The sequence below is a fragment of the Podarcis melisellensis genome (assembly GCF_964234715.1).
Source record: "Podarcis melisellensis genome assembly, chromosome: 3".
Classification (NCBI taxonomy): domain Eukaryota; kingdom Metazoa; phylum Chordata; class Lepidosauria; order Squamata; family Lacertidae; genus Podarcis; species Podarcis melisellensis.
In genome coordinates, this window is record NC_138530.1 from 78,855,425 (window position 1) to 78,871,275 (window position 15,851).

General features: G+C 42.0%; 1 protein-coding gene across 9 annotated transcripts in view; it reads right to left on the minus strand.

Annotated features, from left to right (window-relative positions):
- ANKRD6 (ankyrin repeat domain 6) overlaps nucleotides 1-15,586 on the minus strand; it is a 66,033-nt gene extending 50,447 nt beyond the window's left edge. For 2 of the 9 annotated variants that reach the window (XM_081905548.1, XM_081905547.1), the window contains exon 1: nucleotides 15,261-15,544. The gene's annotated coding sequence lies outside the window, so the exon portion shown is untranslated. Of the gene's footprint in view, nucleotides 1-1,893; nucleotides 1,962-3,552; nucleotides 3,655-15,260 lie in introns of those variants that run through there. The other 7 variants (XM_081905545.1, XM_081905553.1, XM_081905552.1 and 4 more) reach the window with 7 other exon arrangements.
- Between the last annotated feature and the right edge of the window lie 265 nt (nucleotides 15,587-15,851).

The following is a 15,851-nucleotide window of genomic DNA, read 5'->3' on the forward strand; positions in this document are numbered from 1 at the left end:
ACCGCAATTCCTGTCCTCCTATTTTACCGTTCCCTTGATCCCCCTCTCCTACCTGCAGGATATAGCAAACTAGTTTTGCCTGATAGCAGTCAGGGAAGAAGAATGAGTGAAGAAAGCAATGGAACAATAGCTTCACGCTCACTAAGTGCCTTTTCACTTTTAAAACCGCAAGCACCATCTCCAGGCTAAGATGGCCCTGCAATCCTACCCATGTTTCTGACATGATGTTTTATCATCTTGACAGTAAAACAGTTTGTGCAGAGACTGATGAGTTATGTCTGTCTATCACAGCATAATTGGAGTGAAATTAAAAGTTGAGAAATAATGGAACTCTTGTCTTAATATTTGTTTACCAGGGCTAAGGTTTTTTAAAAACAACAACAGCAACTATGCAAGTCAATGAAACAACCCATTAAAGAGATTAAATAAAACTATATGCATTTCAACTTGCATGCCCCAACCCCTGAAGCTTCCACTCAATTTATACAGTCCTCTTTCATAGGGGAAAAAACTGCATCAAACTGCAGCCAACTGTTTTTAATCTCCCAGTATTAGTGTTGTCAATCAATCACAATAAACACTTAAAAGAACTCTGAAAAGAAAACCACTGGAATTAATTGCATGGAGAGGCCCCGGGCCCCACAGTTCCCTCTGGGGAAAAAACACACACCAACACAAGTATATTGAGTTAATGGGGTGAATTAGGCACAACTTTATTGGTTACAGATGTGAGAGGTTTGGCTTCAACAATTGGGTGAAGCAAGAATATATCCTGACTCCTACCCATCTTCAGGAAGTCTCATAAGGGTCAACCACCAGAAGGGGGAGCCCTATGATATACATCAATTAAGAGCTCCCCCAGGGTCACTGTTGGGGTCCTGGCATGGCCCTAGCCCACGCCCAGGCTTCGGACAGGAACCACATCCCCAGATCCCTTTAATGGGATACCCTTAATGAGGAGGGGCAGGCGGAGGCTACAACCTCCCCTCCCATAATAAAGCTTACCCAATGCCTAACCTTACAAAGCTGTGGCGATTGCTACTAGGTAGGTGAAAACCAAATGGCTGGTGCCAATTTGCCAAGTGGAAAAATTCCTACCTGGCCCCAACAACCAGGCGACCGACATTAGTCATACCAAGGCCATAATCAATCAACGCAAGAAAAGAGGGTGGGTAGGCTGGGAGATCTGACAAAAGGAGGCAAAGGAGACTGTTCTCCAGCTGCACCGCTATTTAAACAGATGTAACCCAACCGGTCAGCTGGGGGGGGGGCATGACGCAACTGGGCATCCCAGTGATGCAGGGCTGTGTCACTCCCCCACTGCTGGGTCACTGCAAGACCCGGATACCGCCTGCAAAGCAGCCCCCCAAAGAGGGGGAACTGACATCTAGTAAAATGGCGAAGATAATCTGAATATCCAGGACATTTATTTTTTTGAAAATACAAACATGAATGTTTTCCTGTTGAAAGCACAGGAAATGCATACATATGCCACACATAATTCCTTTCTCATATGCTCAGAACACATGCAAAGATAAAGAACTGGGAGCAGAATTCAGCTTCCTGAAAAACTTGGGTTTCATGAAAAAATAAAGCATGTTTTTAGCTATTAAGGTTGCCCTGCTATAGTTATTATAAACGTTAAATTATGAATATGTATGGATTATTTAACTGGAGAAATTGCAGAAATTCAGAGGGGGGAGCAGGGCTGGCTTTGGTACCCATCATCCCAGCTGCTGAGGCTTCACAGAAAAGACCACCGTTTGCACTCCCAAACCTTCCTTGTCTTTCTTCCAGGTTTATTACAGGGAAAACCCCGACATTTAAAAGCAGGTGTACCATCACTCGCAGCAGATGCTACCATGCATGTGCTTTGCCATTCAGAAACTGTACCTTTGTACCAGGTTTAAAAAGCAGAACGTGAACCGCCTCTAAGGTACTTCCAGGCAATTGGTACCTACCTGTTAACAGAAGCATAACATGTGAATAAGCCTTGAGCCATTACAAATGGGCTATAAGAATCCTGCAAGGTATCTAGCATTGTTTATTTTTTTACCCAGTTCACCTCCTCAATTAGCAGATCCACTGGCTCAGTTTCCCGACTGAGCTCAGTATTTATCTTCTTGATTTTTAATCTTCTGCGGATTTTCTCCAGGCTGTCTCATAAAAAAATGCCTCTTTGCTCAGATACTCCTTCCCTTTCAGTCTATCACAGACTAGCCTTCTTTCTCTCTACTGCCTTGGCCATCTGGAGCACTCTGTCTGGAGTCTTCTGCCTCATTAACTTTCCACCGTGTTTCAAAGCTCAGAGGAAAGTATCTTTTCACATTTTAACTATTATTATCTCTGTTACAGTATTCAATTAAATCAAAATGATTAGCTTGAAAGTTGTCTCTTTTTGAATGCTTCCTCAAGGCAGCAAAACCGGAAAAAATAAGCATTTTAGGTTGACTTACTGCTTCTTATAATATTGGTACAAAATAAGTGACAAAGCTGGTTCACTTTGGATTCTTGTTTCAGTTTTGTTTGGAGGGGTTTTTTTAAGCCTTTGAGGGGAGCAAAGTGATTCTTAGAATCTCAGCCTTAGTTCTAAGGAATTGAAGATAGATTTTTCATTAACCAGAAAATGGTATATAAAACATTTTTATATACACAACGTATTAGTTCTTGTATCATTAAAAAATAGACTTTACTCAAGTCTGACCTTGTACTCCCATATTTTAACTAATCTGCTTTTCATAGGCATTAGTTTAAATCCACAGGTTGCATACATGTTTAAAAACCCGCTTCTCAATAGATTAGTACAGTATGTGTGTTTTGCACATAATAAATCTGTTACATTTCAATTATTCTCTTCCTTGCTTTCTCAACACCCTAAGGGTAACGGCTGGTCCTCCACATTCTGCCAATAAGGAAGCCAGAAGCATATAAGTTTTCACACATGGCTTCAAAATTTAAGATATTTTTCTTAAAACATTTTAACTACTTATCAATATGCTTCAATAAATATCATAGGTTTTAAAAACCATTTCAACTTGCTTGGCCCCTACAGAAATGTATCTACTTTCACATTCTCTAGTCAGCGTTGCAAACCTTGTAAAAAGCAAATATTATAAATAATTATATGCTAGGATAATAACGATAGTCAACTTTTTTAAAAGATGAGTTGGTATTATAAAACAAATTTGCAGTCACCTAATGTAATTGCTGAAACACAAAGTAACACCTTCTGCTAAACCACAATAACTTAATGGGTTTTAATTTAAACCAAAGCAGCAACGGAGACAAGACTAGGATCTTTTGTTAGTTTACCAACTCTGTGTAAGTCTACACAGGCTCTCCCACTGGAAAAGATAATAGGGCCCATTGTTTAAAGAGGAAAGAACCTTCAATTACCCCTCAAGGCTTTTAACAGCTCTTCCTGGAGCTTAGATAGCAAAATATTCCAAATATTTAAATGCAAACGTTGTATTGCTTTCTGGCTGCCTGTGCCTAGAACTGTACCGAATATTTATTACGAACACATGAATAAAAAAAAGCCTCCTAACTCACGTGAGACATGTTGCCACGCTCTGGGAAACAGTGGGTCCTCTCAGCCATGTGTTTGCAAAACATATTTAGGCGTTGAAGACCAAGCAACAAACAGACACCCAACACAGGGACAGCTGGGATAAACAGCAGTGTGACTACCACTGGCAATAATAGGGCAGGCCAATTTACATGTCAATGGAGGACTCCCCAGAGGCCCATCGGGTTCTAAAGAATTAGGGTCCAGTGGGGAAAGCCTTTGGTCCTGGAATTAGTGTGCTGCTTAGACAGTTGTTCACAGCCCCCTCCTCTATTGTATTGCAGACCAGATGCTATTATTCCCCAGGATTACTCTATCTCTGGTTATGACAAGGAATATACAAAAAGATATACAAATGCTCTTTAAAGAGCCACATCATAATTATTCTTTTGATACTCTGCAACTTAAATCTGCAATATTTCCAAGAGCAGGACTTTGAATCTTTCAGTGAACCTTTTCTGTTCCCCAACACACACTAACACATTCCCCAAAAAAAGCATTTGGATTACAAACTCTTGAATTTTACATTCTAATGGTAGCAGGGCACAGTCTCAGGTGGAAAGAGAATGTGGGTGTGTAGCAAGAGGAAACAGCCCGAAGACCCTTTTGGTGGGTCTAGGGGTGAAACTGTCTATTCTGTTAAAAAACAGGTGGGGTATTTGCAACCCTTCAGGTGTTTTTGGACTACAATTCCCATCATCTTAGTCCCTTGTTCATGCCGGCTAGGATGGATGGGAGCTGGAGTCCAGCAACACCTGAAGAACTGCAGGTTCACAACCCCTGACCTAAAAGATAAGGTAAAGGCAAAGGGACCCCTGACCATTAGGTCCAGTCGTGACTGACTCTGGGGTTGCGGCGCTCATATCGCTTTATTGGCCGAGGGAGCCAGCGTACAGCTTCCAGGTCATGTGGCCAGCATGACTAAGCTGCTTCTGGCGAACCAGAGCAGCGCACGGAAACGCCGTTTACCTTCCCGCTGGAGCGGTACCTATTTATCTACTTGCAATATGACATGCTTTCGAACTGCTAGGTTGGCAGGAGCTGGGACCGAGCAATGGAAGCTCACCCCGTCACGGGGATTCGAACCACTGACCTTCTGATCGGCAAGTCCTAGGCTCTGTGGTTTAACCCACAGTGCCACCCACGTCCCTGACCTAAAAGATACCGCTGTTTAAAAAGATGGCAGTGATGAAAAATTGGCCTTAATGCATGATGATCTTGCAACTGCCCTATTCGAGAGTTAGAAATATGGGGTGGAGATTCAACATACTCTTAAGTGGGGTATGCACGAGTGGAATGAGATCTGCTTGCACAACAGGTCTTCCTCCCCAGCCCCCTGGGTGGGATTAGAAAGAAATGAAACATCAGGGCAAAGGATCCTACCATCAGCAGGAGCAAATATAGAGAATTAATGGACCCAGGACTGAATGTACACTTGCCAATGATGTCTAAATAACACTTGCATTAGAAGTTTTAGATAACAGCACTCAGAGAGGTGGGGGAGCGTGTCACAAGCATTCCAAAATCCAGTGCAGAGATGGATGGGAAATGTGTGGACATAAATGGGGAAAAGCCTGCACCAATATGCAACAGACTGACCCCCAAATTGTGGCAAGCTATTCTGGAGCAGCTGAATAAGGAAGTTACCAGCTCACAACTTTGGTTGCATCAAGAGAAGTGTGATTGTAAGGTGGTTGTGCCAACTACTCACTGTATATTATGGTACGAGCATTTCTATAAATGCTTTTTTAAAAATAAAGCCAATAAAGAATACTCTTATTTCACATCCACAGAACCCTCTTCTCATGGTTAACCTACTAACTTTCATTTCACTGAAGTTAACACAGTTGTTAACACTTGGGAAGTGATTAAGTGCTTTAGATTACAAGCTACCATATGTTGTGGAAAGTTGTTTGTTTGTTATACATTGAGATTTACTGTTACAAAGAACAAATGAGGCTTGTCTTATCAGTGCAATAAGATTGGGATTAGACTAAATGGGGTTTTGGGGTCCCCTCAAATTCTATGGTTTTATAGCCCTAAAATGGGATCTGCAAAAAAGGGTGATTACTAAAACGGTCAGATCAGTTTCTTTGTTAAGCAGACCTGGCAAGATCTGCTAAGGATCCTGTTTGTAACATATGCTAGAGTAATGTTCCAGAAATGGGACAGCTAGAGATCCTTCTAGAAGGGAACATGTTTCCCTCCCCTTTAACGGGCTGGAGGTGATGTAATAAGGTAGGTTTGTGTGTTGTTGTTTTTAGACAGCCATCTAAATTTTGGGGGGTGGGGGCGGGTCTAGAATTTTGAGCCATAAGGAAAACACATCTCCAAGATACACATCACAGATCTTCAATAGTGGGGGTTTCAAATAAAACTTGTTTTAAATGTGGATTCTGTAGGAGAGTTGGATTTGGTGGAAAAGCTATACAAATGACAAATCTTAGAAACAAGAGCTATCACTAATGAATTCAGAATGATTAAAATACAGTGGTACCTTGGGTTAAGTACTTAATTCGTTCTGGAGGTCCGTTCTTAACCTGAAACTGTTCTTAACCTGAAGCACCACTTTAGCTAATGGGGCCTCCCACTGCCGCTGCGCCACCGGAGCACTATTTCTGTTCTCATCCTGAAGCAAAGTTCTTAACCTGAGGTACTATTTCTGGGTTAGCAGAGTCTGTAACCTGAAGCGTATGTAACCTGAAGCGTATGTAACCCGAGGTACCACTGTATATAGTTTGTTATGAGTAATGTTCTCCATGAGATGAAAATAATAAAAGACCCCAAAATGGACAGCAATCTCAATATGTGGCAGTAGAGGATAATATGTCAGCACAAATAGAAAGCAATGGGAAAAGTGCTGAATTGCATCACAAGGTTTGTTTAGCCAGCCAAATTTCAGCACTTTGCAGCCCACTGATTTGAGTGAGAGTTATGAGTGTACTCAAGTCGTTCCCACTGAAACCAATGGAGCCTACATGACTTTGGCTAGAATGCCCATGCCCTTTGCATGCTGACCTCATTGCAAGATTGCTCTTAACAACTTCATAATTTATTATACTGGTCAACCCATGGGCTGCATGTCCCTTTAAACTAAAGCAAGGAAAATATATTTGCAAGCTTGCTTAATTGACAGATTAAGGGCTCCCTTCCATACTACTGCAGTAGACAAACAAAACTGCTTCAAAACAAATAAATCTCTATGAAGCTTTTGGCATAAATTAGCATTTATTGTTATAAACTTTGGTTGCCCACTGTACTTCCTCTTTCCCTTGCACATGTTTTTCTATGTTAACTATGTGCTGTATGCAAAACAGGCTGTAAAGAATATAAACAATATCTTTGTTGGAATCATATAATTAATACTATCAACGCTTTTTCGCGCCAAATATCCTTATTTGGGTCATTACTTGAAGCATAATCAGGGCTGAAAGATACAACTCCCAGACTTCAGTCCATGTTGTAAACTTGGGGGATTATTGGGTTGTTCTTGTTTTCATTTTCATTATGTACTTCATGTTTTTATTTTGTGATTTTATGTTGTGAACTACCCTGAGATGTGGATATAGGGTGATATACAAATGTAAACAACAACAACAACAAATGGAAGTCCATAAGACCACTACAGCCAAAAAGCCTAAAATGCAGCTGGGCATGCTGTGACTACTCATGCAAAGGGTGATCTGAAAACACACACCCTATCGCTTATTATACAGTACTTTATTTTATATAGCTGGTTTTAAATTTATATTGGACTTTTCAATTATAAGCAAAATTTTCTTAAACAAATATTGATAAAACAAGCATATATTTTAAATGCAAATATCAAATTGAACAGCAAAATAAAATAAACACCACACAGTGACACATTAAAGCATGAAAAGCTAAGTTCCCCTTATGCAAGTTTTCATTAGATAAAAATCAAGTGATTGTTCAGTAATGATTAGCACCTAAAAGTTCCTAACCCTGACCCTTAGCACACAGCAAAGAAGGCACCATGTGGACCTCTTTGGGGAGTGTATTCCCTTTTCCCTGAGTGACTGCCTCAACTCTGATGGTGGTGAGACATTAACATTGCAATCCTATCCCACTGTACTCAATGGGAATAACTTCTAAGTAGACATGTGCACTATAAGGCTTACAATTACCCATTGTAAACACATATTTCCACCACCACCCCCAAATCTTAATCTCTGATAGAAATTTAGACTCGCATCCACTCAGTCTCATCTTAGCTTCTCATTTCTCATTCTTATCCCCTTCACCCCGCAAGGTTGTTTTTTTCAGGGCAGGAACATTTTTTCCTCTTCTGTAAACAACATTGTTTCGTGCCTATTTGAACTGTGCCAACAGTAATCACTAATTCAGCAACATCTCAGTAGCTGTAGCTTTAAACCTCTCCCACTTTGCTCTCCACCAGAACACAGCTAGCGCTTGGGGGCAGATTCAAAGAGGTCATAAAGGGTCACAAGAATACTATTAACATCCACTTACACCCTGTGTCAGAAGAAGACAGCAAAAGGGCTCAGGAATGAAGATTTAGTATCTTGGTGAAAAGATCTGGTTTTACAAGATCCTTCACAGATAATGTCCTTCATTCCAAGGCACTTTTGGCATTTTGTTCTGTGTTCCTTTGCCTCCCCTCTCCCCACACAAACACACTATTTGTATCAGGCTTCTGGAAGTAGGGTTTGGGTTTTTTTGGTTTGCAAAAGCCAGAGGAATTATAAACCTGGTCTTACTTTATCACAAATTAAGAATGCTCTTATGTAGAGAGAACCCACAAATCAGAAGCATGGGCACTGGGCAAACTGCTTTCATTCAAGTTGATAAAAAATGGCATAAACTTGTAAGGATAAGCTAGGAAAGGGGACACAAAGTTGTAGGGAATATGCAAAACTGGGGACAGGCATTAGGGCACTTGTTTCTGTATCAGACCATTGCTCAGTCCCTGCTCCTGCCAACCCAGCGGTTGGAAAGCACGTCAAGTGCAAGTAGATAAATAGGTACCGCTCCGGCAGGAAGGTAAACGGCGTTTCTGTGCACTGCTCTGGTTCGCCAGAAGTGGCTTAGTCATGCTGGCCACATGACCCGGAAGCTGTACGCCGGCTCCCTCGGCCAATAAAGCGAGATGAGCGCCGCAACCCCAGAGTCGTCAGCGACTGTATCAGTATGAGAAGACCTCAAAATTAGCAAGACCAAAGAGGAGGGGAAGTCCCTCATTTTTAGGTCAGCATACATAGGGTGGGGTTCTGCAACAGGCTTAAATGGTTAACATTTACAAGCAGTAGACAGCAGTATTATGCTCCAATACTACTTGTTTCACTTTCGTTGGAACATTCACAAAATTGTGCTCTACAACTCAAAGTAGGTTTCAGAAGAGGACAGTTGCCAGAAGCAAAGATTTAGAATGTAAAAGCACATTATTTTACATGAAAGAGGAAATATGTTTACTATTTACATGCTGCAAGAGGAGGTCCATTCCTTAATTTAAAATTTCTGTGTCTTTTTGATAGTGAGTAAATTTTACTCTTCTCTTAAAACAAACATAGTTTAGTCCCCCAATCCTAGAACTTTTTTTGTGATCACAATTATTAGAATACTTTCACAGGAAATATTCTGTACACTCAGAAAGGTCAGTTTAAAGAGAGCAGGAGGGAGGTTGTGTAGTTATTTCCGGAAACAGTTCAAACGCATGAACGATGATTGGTCTTGCTGACAGAAAAGGTTTTGAAGAATTACGCCCGCTACAAGCCTTGTGTAACACAGCTAACACAGTTAATTCCTATTGTGCCCTTCAAACAAATTCACTGAAGCTTAACCTGTCTTAACAGTAGTTTCGCTCTGCACACTCACTATTCATCATTCTTAAAATCCTCTAGATGCCAGGTATTAAAGGAAGCCCTGCGATATACGTAAATAATAATGTTGTCATAACACATTTTTGCCACATACAATTTTAGCAGAAAGGAAATAAACAAACTACAAGAGTTCAAGCTTCCCTGTGACGTAACTACCTTGTAATTCAGTCATTAAATGACGACACACAAAACTTCATTCTAGAAAGTTATCAAAGTACTGTACAGTACAACATAACACACTGAACTGACAGTAACTGCAAATTTATGCTTGTTTTCAGAATCCTCTAATGGAAGCATACAAAAAAAAAATGTTCTATAAAGTTTAAAATACAGAAAACGCACTGCAAACAGTGTTCGAAACTCCCATCATTCTAGGCGCATTTTGCAACAGGGAATTTCATTAGGGCGAGCAGTTTCTGAGCTCTGGGCACAGTACTGCACCTAAGATTTCAGATTAAAACTGCAGAGTGGAAGGAAAGGAGGACCTTTTTCTGCCTTTCCACTTCCAGCTACGCTCTGAAGACTGGAGAAGAGACCTTCTTAAGAATATTAGGAGGTTGGGCATGAGAAGGAGTCAGACCATGTGAAAAGTAAACATAATATTTTAGCTGCAGTTCATTCATTTTCAGCTTTGTATTCATTATACAAAAGTGCGCCTAGACATTCTGTTGTTGTGCCCATAACCTATGTTTAAGGCGACAATTATCTCCTAGCTTTCATAACTCAGTTTCTAACACTGACTGTAAAGTGGGGAAGAGAACAGTATCAACTCTCTTCACCAGGCCTGTAACACTTTAATACAGTAAAACCTTTGTTTTGTATCTTACATACCTAAGGCAAAACCTAAGGTCAGATGGCATTCTGAGCTTTAATTCTGAGGATTGAGGATCAAGCATCTATATGATATATTTTATTGCAGGAAGCATGATAACTCAGGGACAAACAGAATTTAGGAAACAAACACGGGCATTGCTTGTCATGAGCATTACATTACTACCAACCAACCTACCTACTTCAGAGAATAGCATATTCTTCCCCATACATTAAATTCAATCCTTGCATACTTAGTTTATGCAAATAACAATGAAATGTGCAGAAATGTTGAGTGTAAAAATATCTTGCATCCTTCAGTTTATTTCATCTTGTTTTAAAACTAGATCCCTTTACACCACCAGTTGCTTTTCATCATCATCAACATCAACAACAACAACACATACAAAGAGTCCCCCCTTTACAACGAAGCAGAATGACAATGTGACAATTTTGAAAGAGAAGAATGCTTTATTTTCAATGCCCTATTAGCACAAATGAAGAAATGAGCAACGGAGTGTGGGATTATATCAACTAAAGGAAGAATAATTAGATTACAGTCTGCTATTTTGAAAAGAAACAAATGCTGACTTTCTAAGTGATTTTTCACAGGCATTTTTTTTAAAAAAAAATATTGGCCTGAGAAATATCTAAGACTACCAATCATGGAGGCTGTGTGCAGAAGTATCCTTTTGCATACGGATGTCTCTGGGCACATAAAACCTTCCAATGTGTCTTGCTATTGATGGACTTGGGACAGAAATAACTATGCAGAAACTATAATACATGCCAAAAACTCAAGAATTTAATTATGCTCTTCTGCTATCTGCATGGGACAAATTGGTGTCGGTCTCAATGCAGTGAGGGTGGGGGATTTGACACAAATTTGGCACTCCATAGGAACACATCTAGAGATGTATGCAAATCAGCCTACAGATGTTAGGTAAAATTCAACTGATTATACATATACACAGAATGTATTAATTCTAAGGTGGCATGATTCCTGCTCTCATCAGGTGAGGGAGGCATGAGAAATTATTAATTACCGGTATTATGCTGTGCATAATAGCAGTTTGCTACTTCCTTTTGACTGTCACAATTTTTTAAAAAACTAAAAACAATAGATGCATTGAACAGATATTTTGATAGATCATCATTAACTCAAGCATTAAAAGAGAGTAAGAAACATTTTAAAGAATTAAACAGATAACAACTAAGAAACAGATTCTAGCACCAAGATTTGCGTTCCTTTTCAAGTCGCAACTCATCCTAGGTTTAAATTTTGCCTCAAGGGGATGCCAATAATACAAGAGACACAATACTAGTAATCTAATATGGATGTTTTTGGTACAAAAACAGAGGCCTGAAATGTAAGTTAGTGCCACACATTCTCCTCTTCTTTTTTGCAATCCACCCCTGCTATATGTTTCACTGCATATGAAAATAACTAGAGTGTTCAGTCCCTCCCTAGTACTGAATTATGGCATGACTTCTGTGCACCTAAGTAATAAATCTACAAATGGTATATCTTGTACAAGCATATAATCACATTAGCTAGGACACCGTTTTTCTATCACTCTTTATGTTCTGTTTCAAGCTGAGTGCTTCAAGAATATGCTATCGTTTTTTATAAATTTAGGTGTTCTACATCTACCTGAATATTCATCAAGCTTTGTGCTTTGTGTTACTTTAATACTCAACACAAAGCTTAAAAGATAGAGGACTAAGCCCAGCCCTGTTCTAAAGTGCCTGAAGCAAATTGCAACTCATCTCTTCAATAAGAAGATGACAGGCACTGTTTTGGAATGAATAGATAACTGCATTTTAGAGATGGGAGGATCCTGCCCTCTTGACTAGGCTGCTATGTGCTTCAGGGCAGGCAGTGGAGAAGATCAGGACTTTTTGAATTTGCAGGTAATGGTCACCAACCATACATAAACATGGAGAAAACTTGCATTGAAAGTTAAGTTGCACAAAGAGAGCCATCACTGCCAAAGCAGAGGCTGATTCAACACACATTTGTTAACGTTTATGGGAATACGTTCGGTGTGGCTGTGAAAATATTCCGCCAATATTGAACAGGGGGATGGGGGGGATGATTGTTAAAACATCTGGTGTATGAAATGGATATATGCAGAGCTGTTGTGGCACAGCAGCAAGACAGGGACTGGCCATGCTAACTATTGTGCTTAGTTGTCATTTCCAAGTCATAAAAGAAAGGAAGCTTTATTCTTTATACAGCTATGGAAACAGATAATATCTGGTCATATCTTAATACACTGTATTTGCAAGGTGTTATACTTTGCAAATGGAATACTGAAATGCACACAAATCAACATTAACTATTCAAACAGTAACTTTCTGCCAAAGCTTCCACTTCCTTATAGGAACTCTCCCACCCAACAGTTAATTTTATTTTCTCGTAACTGTCTTCGGCCAACACAGTCAATCACTGAAATTACACAATTACCCAAGTGTGTTATATACGTATAAAAACACCATAAAATATAGGTAACAGCTTACTATATTTAACAACCACTATAGCTTATTTTGAAGGGACGTGGGTGGCGCTGTGGGTTAAACCACAGAGCATAGGGCTTGCTGATCAGAAGGTCGGCGGTTCGAATCCCCGCGACGGGGTGAGCTCCCATTGCGCGGTCCCTATTCCTGCCAACCTAGCAGTTCGAAAGCACGAAGTGCAAGTGGATAAATAGGTACCGCTCCGGCATTTCCATGCGCTGCTCTGGTTCGCCAGAAGCTGCTTAGTCATGCTGGCCACATGACCCGGAAGCTGTACGCCGGCTCCCTTGGCCAATAAAGCGAGATGAGCGCCGCAACCCCAAAGTCACCTGTGACTGGACCTAACGGAGTCCCTTTCCCTTTACATAGCTTGTTTTAAAATACTTTAATCCCATTTTTCTGCATATGTAAAAGCCTAAAAGTAGCGTTTTAATTCAGTGTTTGCAATAAATTTGCAAAGTGTGTTGTAAAAGACCCAAATTATAATAATAAACTTGCTCAATGCAATTTTTTGTTTAACAGATTCTGTCTTCAGTCTTACTTGTCTCTAATGAGAACTGGTTGTGACAAGTCTACCTATAATTGGAATGAATGCAAGTTTTTTTAAAAGTATTTAAAATAAAAGAGAGAGACTGTTGGTGAATAGCATATGGTTAATTTCACAATTACGAAACCTTCATAAACTTCCAAAAATGCAGGAGATTATTTGATCCCAGTGCATTTATACATGGGGGGCAGGAGGGAAACCACATGTGAGGCAGTCAACACCTGACAACTTACATTTGGGATACACATCATAATACCCTCCACTGAAGCACCTATCGTTTAGAGAAAGTACCGTATTTTTCGCCCTATAGGACGCACTTTTTCCCCTCCAAAAATGAAGGGGAAATGTGTGTGCGTCCTATGGGGCGAATGCAGGCTTTCGCTGAAGCCTGGAGAGCGAGAGGGGTCGGTGCGCAACGACCCCTCTCGCTCTCCAGGCTTCAGGAGAGCCGCAGCGCCAGCCCCACAAGGTTGGGGGACAGCGGGGAGGCGGAACGCCGCCATCCCGCTGTCTCCCGATGTGGTTTGGAGGCTGACGGCGGGGAGACGCGTGCTTCTCCCCACCGCCAGACCCGCAAGCTCCGGGGACAGCTGGGAGGCGCAGTGCGTCTTCCCGCTGTCCTTGGACCTAGTCTGCAGGCGGGCGGCGGGGAGAAGAGCGCTTCTCCCCGCTGCCGGCCCCACAAGCGCCTGGGGGGGAAAAATAATTTCCCCCCCTTTATTTCCCCCCCAAAAAACTTGGTGCGTCCTATGGGCCGGTGCGTCCTATGGGGTGAAAAATATGGTATGTAACATGAGATGTGTTTTCTTCTTAAATAAATACAGGTGACGGGATTCTGGAAATGAGAGGTGTTGACAGCAGGGCTTACCATGAGGCAAGTAGGGGTAGCAGACTTGGAGTGCCATTAATTAGTGAGAGACAAGAGGGAGGTGACTATTGCGTGGGCAGAATCCACCAGGAAAAGTCCCTTCACAAATCGCACTGAAATGACCATGAGCTGAATATCTTGCACATGCACAGCTCCCATTTATTTCAATGAGGCTTGCAGGAGAATTACTCCTACTGTGGCCATTTAGATTTTCCCCATCAAGTTTGGAGCATACCTGGCTGGACTGGACTCTCAGCTCAGCCTGGAAGGCATGAAGTCTAACCTACAAGTCAACAAATGGGGAAGCCGGGCTCAGGAGCCAAATGCAGCCACCCAGGTCTCTCTTCCTGGGCTGTGTCCCCTCAGCCACAACCCTCACTAGCCTTTGCTTTGGGTTCTCAAGTGCTTCTGTCTGGCTAGAATGAGTCCTTGGGCTGTAATTAAATTAATCTTGGTTGGATGGGGGGAATGAAGAAGAGAGAGAGTAGAACCTGTAACTTTTGCATGTGTTTAACTACAGTGCAAAGGTAAGAGACACATTTCATGTCCCACTCCCGTTTGCTTCTGCCCCCCCCCCCCGCTGTAAATTGAGTCTCCTAATCTCAGGTGTGACCTGGGCCAGCTGTTGCTGCTTCTCTGATTGGTAAGGAGAAGGCGGCGGCACTCTGGCTATGCTTAGACTCCCGTCTGGCTTTTTTCTTTGTTTGTTTTTTTCTCGCCTTCCTACATAAACCAGGGTGTGCATTGGCATATCCAGGCAGTGTTATGGTTTAACGCTGGCTCAGACCTGAGCCCTGGAAGGTTCTGAGATTAGGAGGAGGGGCGAGAGAGGAAGAGGCAACACTTGCAGCGGCCAAACAATCACAGAAACCGGAGCTGGGGGTGGGGAGAAATAGAGAGAGAAACAGAGGAGTTCCTTACAGAGAGCTCTTGTATTCAAAGATTCTCCCCTCCTTCTGCTTGTTTACAAAATGTAGACACGGTGCAAGAGACGGAGACTTGGCTGCAGAACCCTCTCTTGCATGCAGGGATAACCCTCCCCTCCCCGCTCAATGCAATGCATATATGTATATTTTAAATGCCTACCTTTTCTCTTCTCTCCCAGGGCGCCCTGCTACGCACATCCCAGCTCGGCGGACGAACAAACCGTGCAAAACGATGGGCTTGTAGGAAGCGGGGAGGTGGGGGAATCTCTGCCGCTCCAGCTGCCCCTCGTAGGAGCGCTAGGCTCGGTCCTCCCTTGCTCCACCCTCGTGAAAAGGGTTTGCAAAGTTACTACGAAATCCTGCTCCAATGCACGCCGCAGGTAACTTTGCTCTCCGGCGTGGGGCGGGGGAGGCTTCTGCGTTCACCATCCGCTCCGGCATTGCCATCTAGCGGCCGCACCTGGAAACAGCCCAAAGTGAAAAAGATCTGCTGCTCAGAGAGCGGAGTCAAGAGGTCGAGATGGGCGTTGGTGAGCGACATCTAGCGGCCACGGTCCGGAATTCGTCTGACCCTCCTTGACTCGCGTGTCCTAATTTTTTTCATCACAATATATGTCCCATGGAACGCCGTGAGACTTGCTTCTCAGTAAAATAAAAAATAAAAAAATCATGCTTAGGATCTGGCTGTTGACTTTCTGTGTAGGAAAACAGATGTGGCAAAAGGAGCAGCACAAATTTAAGGGGGGGAAAA